The sequence below is a fragment of the Accipiter gentilis genome, chromosome 26 (assembly GCF_929443795.1).
Source record: "Accipiter gentilis chromosome 26, bAccGen1.1, whole genome shotgun sequence".
NCBI classification, from domain to species: Eukaryota; Metazoa; Chordata; class Aves; order Accipitriformes; family Accipitridae; genus Astur; species Astur gentilis.
Window position 1 is genome coordinate 11,120,357 of NC_064905.1, and position 12,883 is coordinate 11,133,239.

General features: G+C 48.5%; 1 long non-coding RNA gene across 1 annotated transcript; it reads right to left on the reverse strand.

Moving 5' to 3' along the window:
* Positions 1 to 6,620: 6,620 nt before the first annotated feature.
* LOC126051151 (uncharacterized) lies at positions 6,621 to 11,175 on the reverse strand. The gene is made up of 3 exons (XR_007509727.1): positions 11,090 to 11,175; positions 10,814 to 10,961; positions 6,621 to 7,819 (listed from the first exon to the last, which is right to left on the reverse strand). It is a non-coding gene; the product is annotated as an uncharacterized LOC126051151 (long non-coding RNA).
* Between the last annotated feature and the right edge of the window lie 1,708 nt (positions 11,176 to 12,883).

Genomic DNA, 12,883 nt, shown 5'->3' on the forward strand with positions numbered 1-12,883 from the left:
CCTTCCCAGTCCGGGGAATTCTCCTTTAAGCATCAGTACCCCTGACCTGCTATAAACGTGCTCTCAAAGCCCAGAGCTGGCTCTTGCAGTGACCGACAACCTTATCTGGATGAAGCATCGCTCAGAGATTCATCTCTTTGCTTTATTTAGAGTTTACTCTGTTCTGGCCCATCACTGCCTGTGTTTTCCTTTCATCCTATTTATCAGCCTTCCTGTGTTAGGCATACCCCGATTTTTTGCTTCCTTAGCCTCCTAGCTACACTGTGGGTTTCCAGGGCTGCTGCGCTGCTCCATTCCCGGCAGCCCAGTGCCATGATACAGTGCAGGAGACGTCGGACTGTTTCCTAAACATCTTGCCCTTCCTCACGTGGGTTTTGGACAGGCCTTGATGTACCGGTGGTGTTCCTTTCACAGGACCCACCTCCAAAACAGATGGCATCCTGTGTTAGCAGTTTTGTCTGGCTTCCTGGAAGGAAAAAGAGATTCCCCCACCCCAGGCTCCTCTCTCATCTTTTGAAAGGTTTCCTCTAGAGGGGATGCACAATCCTGCCCTGCTTTGCAGGGCCAGCCCCCCCAGGACTTTTGGCAGCACCCATTCTGTGTTCCTTGGTGGGTGCCAGCAGCAGCCTCCATCCCTTACCAGGTCTGGAGGACCTCGCACGGTGGTGGGACGGTCACAAGATCTTCCAGCTGTGCCTGCAAAGTCTGTTTCTTATGTAGGTGGCAAATTGCACAAAGTGAGGCTTGTCCCTCCCTATGCTCTACAGACTTCTGGCACTCAGTTACTGTAGCACAAATATACTTCCTATCAGCTCTGTGAGCAGTAATAAAGCCTTGCAGCATAAAAGGCAGTCTGGATTAGCAGTTTATCAGTCTAGATGAGCAAGTGGAAGGCATGCAGCGAAAAATGCAGGAAGAGTTTAAGGCTAGAACCTATTTCCATTTATTTAGCTTCCCACTGCAGCCCAGCAATGCCAGTGCAAAGCAGTGCAAGCACTTAGGTCTGATAACATGACACCATGCCGATAATTTCATGGAGCCCTTTTTGGGTATTACTTTTTCTCTATTGCTTTACCTACCTAAATTTTCATAAATTAAAACTGTGAGTTTGCTGAGGAAAACCAGGCAATAGCAAGATAGCAGAGATATTTACCAGATGAAAAGTTTGCCTGGGAGAGAATCACAGAATCGTTTAGGTTGGAAAAGACCTTTAAGATGATGCATCAAGTCCAACTGTAAACCTAAGACTGCCAAGTCCACCGCTAACCCAAGTCCCTAAGTGACACATCTACAGAGATGGTGACTCAAACACTTCCCTGGGCAGCCTGTTCCAATGCTTGACAACCCTTCCACTGAAGAAATTTTTCCTAATCTCCAATCTAAACCTCCCCTGGCGCAACTTGAGGCTGTTTCCTCTCGTCCTATCACTTGTTACTGGGGAGAAAAGACTGATACCCCCCTCGCTACAACCTCCTTTCAGGTAGTTGTAAAGAGTGATAAGGTCTCCCCTGAGAGCAGGGAGGGAAGGCACCATTCCTTCTCAGATTTAATTTCCTGCACCCCAACAAAATCTGAGAGAGTGAGCAAACGAGCCTTCAGCCTTTTACCAAGGTACTTGGTCAGCTCATGCCTGCGTGTGCACAGAGGCACTAACGTGCACATACACAGACACAGTCATGGTGGTCCCAAGGTACCCTGGGCTCTGGGGTCCCAGGCTGCAATCCCGGCCACGCTTCGCCACAGACCATCCCTGGGTGGGGTTTGACCAGCACTCCTCCGCGATCCTTTGCAAGCTCGGCCAAAGGACACCAAACATGCGAGGCAGCACGTACAGAGATGGACCATTGCCCTGCAGCCTTCAGGGTCCTGCACATCTCTGCACACACGCAGAGCACCGTCTGCATCTTCGGGCTGGCTTCCTTGTCTTGAAGGAGCTACTGGCCCTCTGCTCGACTCCAGCAGACTGCCTGGGCTGAAGTCATTCAGCAGCTCTCCAAAGGCTGGACAGAGAGCGGAGCTGAGTTATTCCCTCCTCATTTGCTATGTCCAAAACCTGAAAAGCTAATGCACATGTGGTGTGCTCTGCAGTTCCCTCCCCGCTCCCTCAGAAGGACCTCTGAGCTGCAGTGCCTGTGGATGGTGCAGTAGAAAGCCCACTCTCTGCCCTGTGACACTTGCACACATCATCCTAAGCAAACCCAAACTTTCCCACTGCTGCTACCCGAAGGATGCAGTGGTGCAGCGCTATCTGGAATAGCATGTGCATTTATACAGCAGCACCCTGCGTGTCCGCCTGTCCATCACAGAGCCTGGTGCTCCAGGAAAGCAGGGACAACTCCAGACTCCTTGATTTCAGTGAGCGGTGGCCAGGTGCAGATTTGAGAGCTCAGCAGAGGAGGCTGTGGGCTCCCCATCAGCAGTGCCTGGCAGCCGGTGGGTACCAGGAGAGCACCCACGCAGCTGCACATCCCCATGATCACCTCCCAGCTGCGTCCGCCCTGGCTTTGCTGGAAAACGGGGAACATAGCATGTCAGAGAGGCAAGAAGGATGCGACTGCCAGACACGCACACCCTGTCCTTCTTCACTGGAAGGACTAGAGTGAACAGAAACACGGAGCATTTTGGAGCCGGAAAAAGATATCTCCTTTACTTTTTCTGGCTTTGGACTTGGGGGAAATTATTATTTTGCAGCTGGTGAGAGAAAAAACTTTTCCTGCCAACCCCCCGCTGGGTGAACAGATGTGTGATGTGCAGCAGCGTAAGCGGTGCAAGGCTTTAGCCCTCCACTGAGGAGGTTTTTGTTCTGCTCATTTCGGGCTGTTCGTACCAGGCCCTCAACAATTACAGAGATAGAGCACTTTGTCCAGGCATCATCTCAATGAGTTTGGGAGCACTTGAGAAACTCCTCCATGGCTCTGGGAACGGAGCAGAATGAGCTGATTGACTATCAGATGTTTCTGCATTCAGAGAAAAGAAAGAGTGCATTGTTTTTAAACGCTTGAAATTACCACTCTGCTCTGTAAGGCTGCAGTTCCCACCCAGCTGGGCAGGGGGAAAGACGGCCACCTGCTTTGTGGGAAGAAAAGAAGAGGAAAATTGCTGTGTGGAGGAGTCTCTACTGCACTTGATCACCCTTACCATGTGGTTGGGGTCTGCGCTGTCCTGTCAGTTCATCCCTGCTGGCCACGGGGGCGGCGGAGACTTTCACAGCTCTCCCCCCATTTGTCTCTCTCATGCAGCTCCCCATCGTTGCAGGCTGGTCCTTCACCCCAGCACGTCCCTTTGTGTGTACATCAGGCTGCTCCTGCATCCCAGCCTGCTCTCACTGCGTAACACTGGCCCTTTTCTGAAGGAAGGGGATGGGGTGATACCTCACCCTGTGGTGTGAACAGAATAATTCGCATCAATCAGCTTTGGGCTGCCATGAGAGTCATCTGACGTACCTGTGATCCAAGACAAATTTAGTGGTGTTTTCTCTTCCGAGGCAGAAAGCAGTGGATGAGGTCAACATTTCAAACCCACCTTCCCACGGGCAGCCCAGCAGTGCCCTTCGCTGCAAATTAGTGCAGTCACCCTTCCTGCAGCACGCAGGGCTTTGCTGACAGCCATAATCAGGCCAGTACAGTGATTTCCTCCTTCCCAGTACATCCCACCTCTTTCTGCAAGCTTTCATAAAGACATTTTCTGGGTTGCTAGACCAAAACCACTCAGCGCTTCTCCAGGCTGTTCCAATATATAGATGTATACCCAAGTGGGTGCACAGATGCACACACAAATATAAAAATGTACCTGTGTATATCACTGGCCTTTAGGCATGTGAGTTAAAACTCTCTTAGCTGCACAGGGTTATGGCTTGTATTTGGGCAGTTTCAGCTATACCAGGGAGAAGGTATGTGCTGCATGTACCCTGTGGTGATGGTGCTGCTCACAAATACACATTCAGACAAATCTAGTCATACAAATGCAAAAATGCACAGACACCTCCTTCCTTTATCTTTGGGTTCTTCCTGACTGTTTCTGTATACACCACAGGAGCTTTTGGCCCAAATATCTCTCAAAGAGGGAAGACAATGAAGAGGATCCCATAGGATACTATTGCAGCTACTCCAGGCCTCATGTTCATTAAGGCCTGAGAATGTTCTTCCCTTTTGTGTCTTTAATGCTGTGTTGAAAACATGTGCTGTTTAACACTATGATACCCAACAAAACATTTTTGCCTGAAGGGGTTAGTGGGACACAGAAGCAGTGCCCCGGAATGGGAACAGCCTGCCCAGCCACTGGGATTAGGAGGTCGTCTCTCTTCTGGATATTTCAGAGTTTACAATGGAAGCTACAAAGTTGGTAAACATTCCCACTTGGCAGCCTTTTCATATTTGCTTAGACTGTGATTTATAAAGGGAATTGCAAACTCCCTTTCCAGGATGGCCTCTTTGCTGTATCAATAAATATGCACATCGGGATCAGCTGTGGATACAGGGCTCTCAGCATAATTCTCCCAAGTGCAAGCTACGGGGCTCTGTGTCATCTCATACCCTGTTTTGTATCAATTATCCCATCCATTTTCTCTCAGCCCATGTTATTAGGTAGACCTAGCCCTGGCGGGCTGCGGAGGTTTCTCAACACTGACTTCACTCCAGAACTACTTGGCAAACACCCGCCAGCCTGCAGCACCAGCCCTGCTGTCTGTACAGCGATGTCTCATGCTGGGTCTGGCTGGAATTGCTTGGATATTTCTCACTGAACACCCAGCGGTAGGTGACTTGTCCTCTGGATTTTGACGACTAGGATTAAAACCGCCCAAGAGTCAGTCATGGTCCTCATATCACTCGAAATAGCCTTTCTGTGGCCCAAGTGACTGCTCGTGACAATTCAGACCATGTGGGAATTTTGCGACACAGACTCACCTGGACTGGAGCGGGCTCCTGTGAGCAATAGGTGGAGTTTACTCGATGGGGTACACAAGTTGGGCTGCCTCGAGAGATGGGCTCACCACGGCCAGCGTACACAAGTCACGAGGATCACCATCTCGAGTACAGAGAAGCCCTCGGACAGGACTGTGATGGGGTCCACCTTGGGACCTGAATGCACATCTTTCCCCATCCCCCCCAACCAAAGCCGATGTATGGCCCCAAGGGCAGGAATCTGCTCTTCTGGGGTTTTTGGGGGGGAGGGGGGGTCTTGCAATTGTTTTCACTGGGCAGTAAATAAGGCAAGGGAAATGCTCTGCATCCAGGCTTTTCCTCATGCAGGAGACAGAGAGTCAAAGTCACTCCCTCCTGCTTTTAAACAGAATGTCTCCAGCTAAAAACAGGAAGAAATCTCTTCTGGTGCGCAGAGCCCTTCCCCAGTGAATGTCTGCCCTGGACCTGCTCTATTAAGGCCTCGGGAGCTTGGAAACCCTTCAGGTGTAAAAATAGTGCCTGCAAAGTCAGCAGCCAAGCCCTGCTCCTGGACAAGTTGTATGGCTGGGGTTTTTTGGTATGCTTTATTTATTTTCCCAAACCTGTTCCAAACTCTACTGAAGGAAGCAGGGACTCTCCCTGGCGTCTCAGCGTATGAAACACCGAACAATATTCCACCTAGGCCTGACCTCCCGCTGCAGGGAGGAAACCGCAAAAATAGATTTCCTGGTGAATTGAGCTCCGATCCGCATTGTCAAAATGCCTCTAACAGCAGAGGTGCTGAGGAAGCACTGAGTCCTCAGAAAAGCTCCTGCCCTCCAAGCCAGCCCCAGGATCTCCCCAAAAGCCCCCTCCCATCCCTGCTCTGCCTGGGAGGCTCCTTGGTGACCCCATTTTCTGTGCTGTTTTCAGGTCAAAGCCAGGTGGCCGTTCTCAGAAGTACAGGTGGGAGGGAGTTTTTTCCATTATGGAAAACAGTTCCAGGTTTCCCAGTGGTCCTTTTTGCTCAGTGTCAGGGCACTGCGGGAAGGGAGGAGGCTGGTGGGCAGCAGGGTACTCACCGGGGAAGGCTAAAATCCAAGAATGCCTATCTGGGTTGGATGAAATCAGCAAATCCCTTAGAGGATCCTCTCTCAGCATTCCCAGCTCAAAACCTGAGGTTTAGCAATGCTTCTAGTATCCCCTTCAGAACCTTTCCCACAAAAAGTTCACATTTGAGTAAATTGGCATTTTCTGGCCAAAAAAGCTATTTCTGAAGAAGAATTTCAGAAAATTCTCCGTTGTCTCAGCCGCTAATAGCCTGTACAAGTTGAAAGCCCTGAGGACATCTTACTGTGTTATGTTCCTGGCATCACTTGCAAATTGTTTGCCCAGCTCTGCCTTGAAGAGATCAGGGGCAATTTTGGCTACTGCAGCAGAGAAAAACAATAGCGGAGTGTGTCCTCTTCTGCTACTTCAGAGTTGTTCAACCAGAAAATAATGAAGAGAGAATTGTTTTTCTTTGGCTATGCAGTGTAAGTTATTGGTGAATAAATAAGCCCAAAGGCCAACGGATGAAGTATTTATTGATTTTTGCAGTGTTTATTTCTAAGTTAATTTGCAACCCACATAAAGAGAGAAAGAAATCACTGAAAATACAACATATGTTTTATATTGTATGTATTATGAAAAGGGTTTCAGTAAAAAGATTATTGTGTCTTTCCATGGGGCGTTCACTGGGTTTGGTTGTTCTAACTTCTGACAATATGATTTGATCAAATCTTAGCAGCTGCAAGGCAGACCCACGTGAATTTTATAATTTGCTTTAAAGCACACAGATGCCATTTTGCAGAACTGAAATTAAGGAGGTGCAGAGATGTAACAAATGCATTATCTCAACTCCCTGAGACCACCTAATAGTCCCTTGTATCCATGTATAGATGTCTGGATGGGTTTCCTGTATGCACAACAAGCTCACAATGCCATCTCCTTCTCAAATTTTCAGTAATGCAAAGATGACAAGACTTAATACAGGAGACTGCTATGCTCTGACAACTCCATCTGACTGCACCGTCTGCCAGAGGTCCCCAGCTAATTAACTATTGATCTAAACATTTGGGGTTTTTATTAGAATCTCGTAGGTGTCGCATTATTGTTAATAGGGCTTTAGCATATAGCGGAGAGTGAACTGGCTCTGCAGATGAAATGTTGAAGATGAAACGTCAAAAATGATCATTTCTCAGGAAGCATGACCGTGTTTGCAAGGCAGGCTGTGAGTGCAGGTGTGCTATTTCAGTGTGTGTTTGCAGTAAGCACCGACTGGTTCTGCGGCTTCACGGAATCCCCAAGACGGTGCAGGACCCTGCTTCCTGGGGTTTTGGACCCAGTATGTCTTAAGACCTTTTATCGCCGCTAAGCTAGCCACAGCTCGCTGGATGGATCCCATGTGTACAAGCATCGGAGAGCAGTGGAGAGGAGTCGGGGGGAGCCCCGGGCTGGGTTTCCCGGAGCATACACAGAGGTTCAGCAGAAGATCTCAGCAAGCATCTACCCTGCTGAGGCTGCATGTGCCAGCCCCCGTTCTTCTCTGGCACAGAGCAGGAATACAAATGGGGAAGAGAGACACCAAACACCAAGGGGAGCAGACTGGCCTCAGCACAAGGCATTTTGAGCAGTTCCTTCAGCCTGTTTCCCAGCCTGAATAATTAAAGCTCCCTGCTGGTTTAAAAGAAGGAACATGCCGTATAGTGAGCTACCGTTCCCATGTCAACAGCCCAAAAGCATCAGAAAGGACACTTCCTCTCCTGTCCAGGTCGCGCTTCTTAACACTTCTATGCTAAGCGCTCTTGTTGGTGGTGAAGACACGGGGTTGTGTGCTCCTGCTGAACAGAAATCAGCCAGCACTTCTGAAGCAGATTCCAAGTGAGAGATGCTGGAATCTATTAAATAAATATAGAAAGACAGGTTTAAACAAGCACAGCTGAAGTGGCACAGTCCATCTAGCTTCCTGTCAGAGCCTTATCTAAGTTACCCTTTCATTTTTGTTTCTTTGCTGTAGCATATTTTCTCTACTTGTATTGTACTTTTTGGCAGTAGTTCTCTAGCTTCGACTCCAGCTCCCTTCCTGAAGGTGTTCTACAGACCGAGAGATGACACCCCTCATCGCTGCAGCCTGAGAAGTTTGGATCTTCTTTAGATCCAAAAATAACATGCTGTGAGGATGAAATACAAAGTCCTGTGCCCTGGACACTCACCCACAGAAGGGGAGACAGCGGGTAGTTTTAATGCCTTAGTTCTTCTCTGACACAAGGGCTGGGGCAGGCAGCACCGTGATGTGCCTCAGAGAATTAGACACGGTCTGTCCTTACAGGAGCTTTCCAAAGTGCCCCGCGAAGCTTTTTGTGCACTAAGCACTGCCATGCTGCAGTTTTGGGTCCAAGGCTGCTGGAGAGCTTCCTGATCTTTCTGCAACAATAAAAGCCCACTATATGAAGAGCTGTGGGCCAGAGTGGAGGGAAATATATTTAAACCCTGCCATTATCTGCTGCTTCTCTCTTGGTTGTGCTCTGCCCTGGCTGCCTGCACTTAGGCTGGCAGCAGCACCAGGTTCACCTTGCGTCGGCACAGTGCCCTCCCGGAGGAGTCCCAGTCTCACGAGGGCTTCTTGGCAGTGTAATAACAACAACAACAATAATAGCTGGTTTTGTTACCCTGATATCTTAGTGTGCACAACGTGCTTCAAAAGTTCATAGTCCAGCGATGCCATTAAAACCCCAACCAGTCTAATTGTAGTATTCTGAGCTGAAATAGCACACCATCTGCATCATGGGGAAAGTATGCAGAAAAACGCTGCCTGGCTCTTGGACTCCTGGGGTGCTCTGGATATACAGAGGCCATTTATATTCAGGTAGGCAGAAGGCTGGTTTGTGAAATGTTATGCCTCCTTTTTACCTGGGCATGACAGCTGAGCCCCAGCACGTATCGCTGTCTTGAATACCACAATGTGAACAGAGAGAACAGTAAATAAGAAGGTGCTAGCAGAGACTCGGTACTTAAAAGGGTCTTGATGATGAGCCTCTTGAGCCAGAAGGGTTGGAGGAACAGATTTACTTCAGAGGTTTAAACTGTGATATTTAAAGTCTTGGAGATGGAGACAACCATGTGTCCTCTCAGATCACTTCATGGTCTGAGCACAGGGTGAGTGTACAGTAACACAAACCTTCAAATCCCACCCCTGCACAGCTTGGCCCAGCACCACCGCATGGGCTGCGAGGAAGGGAGGTGGGTGTTTAAATAGTCAGTTGAACTCAGAAAACCTAAATCAGTGGGGAGCTTAGGGAAGGACATGGAGTACCCCATCAGATGAGAGCCCCATCCTCCTCCCAGCCCGGTGGCTCTGACCTGGAGCATCACTTGTGAAGTATTGCAAAACAAACGAAATGTGCAGGGCCCTCTCCCAGCGTGGAATGGGGCTTGCCAGAGCAGAGCTCTTCAGTGGCCTTTCTCCAGGAGCTACATGAAGAGCCACCATGGAATGCCGATGGTTGGCTCATGGCTTTCCGTATCTGGGGAAGAAGAATCACGCTCTGATCAAAATCCACCTTCCCACCCTCACAGAAGGGTGATGGGTCAGAAGGCTGCAGGAAGCCGAGGTGGCTTTCTCCCTTTTCTGCGTTGGCCTTGTTGAGTCGGTTGCACTCATTGTTTGTTTGCTGCATGTGGCTGGAAGGATGCTGTTGGCCTTGGCGAACTTATAGTGTGTCGCACTTTGATGATACTTTATGCTTGTTTTGCTACTCTGCAGCAGAAACGCAGTGGAAACTCATTCTGGCTTATTGCTCATATTGCAGCAAACATAGCAGAATCCTTTGTCCAGACTGTCCCAGAAAAATCCCCTTCCACTTTAGCCCTATTCTTTAGGCCAAAAAAGAGTATGGTGTGGATGGTTGTAACAGTGGTAAACACTGGGTTTGTCTTCATTATCTGCAAGGAGCATCTGAAGGCCATGCTCACGTCCAGCCACGCTGCTATGGCTGGAGACGTCCTTCTCCAGCAGCAGAGGAGAAGCAGTGGAAATGGCAGGGGCATGACAGAGATCACACCGCTCTTCAGGCCACTCAGCAAACCTCACTTTCAAAGTGGGATGAATGCAATTTGTGGGCTAAAGCAGTATTTTGCTGGGAGTGAACCACTGAAGCGACTGCGTGGCTGAAGCCACATCCAGAGCGGCATTGCCACTCTCTCAGGACCATCCCTTTCACTAGTGAGATGGATCTTGAGAGCTAACATATATACAGACATGAGGAGTGGATCCCTCCAGTCTGTGTTCATTATCCCTGTTTAAATCAACGTGTTTTATCATAGCAACTACCAACGAAGGAATCAAGAGCTTTTGTGCAAACAAACACTTATTAAAGCACCCTTCTGAAATATTTATGCTTTGTTCCCAAAAGCCCACTAAGTGCATTGACAGAGCGGTGCAGCACGGTTCTGCGTGGCACCAGGAGCATCAGGAGAGCCTTTCCTCTGCTGCCTGGCAAAGTGGAAAAAACATTCTTCAGCAGTCTGTTTATCAGCCTGGGAGTTTAACCATCTCTGCACAATGTGATTGAGAAACTGGGAGATGGAAGGGACTCCATCAGAGAGCAGGACAGCCTCAGTCCTTCCTTCAGTCTCAGACCAGCCTTGAAAAGTGGCTCCAAATTACACATTATCTGTTTCTTCAAACTCCCTGAAGAATTCACTCCAAAGTCTAATGAAACAGTTTTTGTCAAAATTATTTCTATGCTGATGTTTATAATGAATGGAAGGAGATGACGAGAAATGCAAGAGGAGTTTGTGGGGTGGGAACTGGAAGGTGTTCAAGAAAGGAAACACAGACTTACACAGAAAAATAGGAAAAAGAGACCTAAGGAGATCAAGGATGTCATTACCTAACGACTCCCTTCAGCAGTGAAGGCAGCTATGGATATGCTTGTCCACCTCTCCTCTTGGTCCACTTTGCTGTCATGTCCATACTGCAGATGCAACATGGAGGCTGTTCCGAGAACACTGAAAGCATCCGAGATGGGGAGCACCCTGCTGCAAACAGGACGAAGGAATGGGAGTGTGGAGCATGGAGGGAAGGAAAGACCTCTTAAATGGATTTTACTGCTGTGTGACAGCAATCTGAGAGACGTGCACTACAGACAGCAATTCGTATCTCTCACCGTTCATAATTCATCATGCAGGACCTGTGGAATGGCCCTGTGGCCTCTTGTTGTCCAAGAAAGCTAAACGCTGATGATTTTATGGATGTCTGCTGTTCTGGTGTGTGTTTCCCTCCCTCAGGAAGCAAATCGGATGGCTTGCTCTTGAAAATAGGCTCTCCAAAAGCTCAGTTACAAGCATGTGCTGGTATTTGATATGTCCCATGTTTATCATCTTGCGCCAAGTGTCGCTTCCTTGACAATGATGGAGCTGCTCAAAGCCACAGCCATAAAACAGAATGAAATGGCTCTGCTAAAGAAAAGTTGTTTATGATCATGCTTTCTTGGAGTTGTCAGCCAGTTCTTATGAGTAAAAACTGTTTTGCAAGTGAAAAACTTGCATTGGCCTGCAGTTATTGCTGTCTTTTTCCTGGGGTGAGTTTTCTGCATAAATCAAGTTAGCAAGAAAATTGTGTACAGTTACACTGACAGGAAGGTTTAAAACACTTGAGGTATTTAAACTGAACGGTGGGTCCTGTCAAAACTGCCAAAAACTATAACAAGAATAAAGTTGTACCAGGTGCCCTCCGCTGAGGTTTATCCATTTGCAGCTTCCAGAACCACCACATGTGTGAAGCTGGAGTTGGAGCTGGCCATGCGAGAAGATCAGTGCACATTTTTACTTTATTTCATTTGGTAGTTGGTGGATCTGTGGGGAGTTGGGTATGGAGGAAGAAGTTTCCATTTCCCCCACCATTTTCCTCTGAAAACAAGTGACACAATTCAACAGTTAAGAAGCATGTGCCAGAGCACTCCAGCAGGAGGGGCCGCTGAAAGCAGTAGTGGGCATTGTGCACAAACGCAGTGAGGGAGTGAGTATGAGCAAATATCTGGGAGGACGTCAGCCTCGCCGGTGGGATCTGTGTCAGTCCAGGCAGGCGCTCTGGAAAGATACAGAGAAGGTGACTGTTCCCCCTGCTCAAAGATGATGTACATACACGTGGTCAAAATACTTCAAACATCCTCTACCATGGGAAGCAAGGGAATAGGAAGCAATAAAAACAGAGGAATCAAAACCAGTCCATACTTTGATATACATTTAAATTGGCACTGCCATCAAAGTCCACTGTCCCTCTTCCCGGATTCCCTCACTTGCAGGCACACCCGGTGATGCCTCCTGTACTTTGCAGGCACAAATATCCATGTACCCTTGGAAAGAATTGCAATGAGGTCTCCCTAAGCAGAGGTTTCCAGTCAATCGATCCAGCCGGCTGTTTACCTTCCCTTCATGCCGGGTTACCTGGGCCTGTTCACAGACACAGAGCAGAGGGGGTGGCACGCTGGCTCTAGAGAATGTCCGGGCTGTGGGGAGGCAGTGACTGCTTTCCACAGCACCAGTGCCAGCTTAAATGCAAAGCCAATCTGAAGAGCTCGTTTTGCTCCTAGGGCATATCTCCCCGTCGCCACGCCGCGGCTCGTTTGCTGTGCGTAGATACGTGAGCAAGATATATCTTCTCAGCAGGACGTCATGGGATATAAGAGTTAGCTCTGGCCATATAAATGTAGCTACATAGCCTCTTGAACAAGCAAATTTATTTAGAAAGAGTTTGCTAATCTCCATCCTAGATTGCAGCGTGCTCTGAAGACACATGCAACGCAGATGGAAAATGTGGCTATGAGGCAGGATTCCCTTAAGATTTATTTCAATGTGGTAGAGAGTCTCAGTCCTTTCACAACCCCCACTGTCACAAAATAGCAGAAAAGGGGTTGGAATCCCAATTCCTAAAATTGCTTGAAATCTCTCATTTTGCAAAC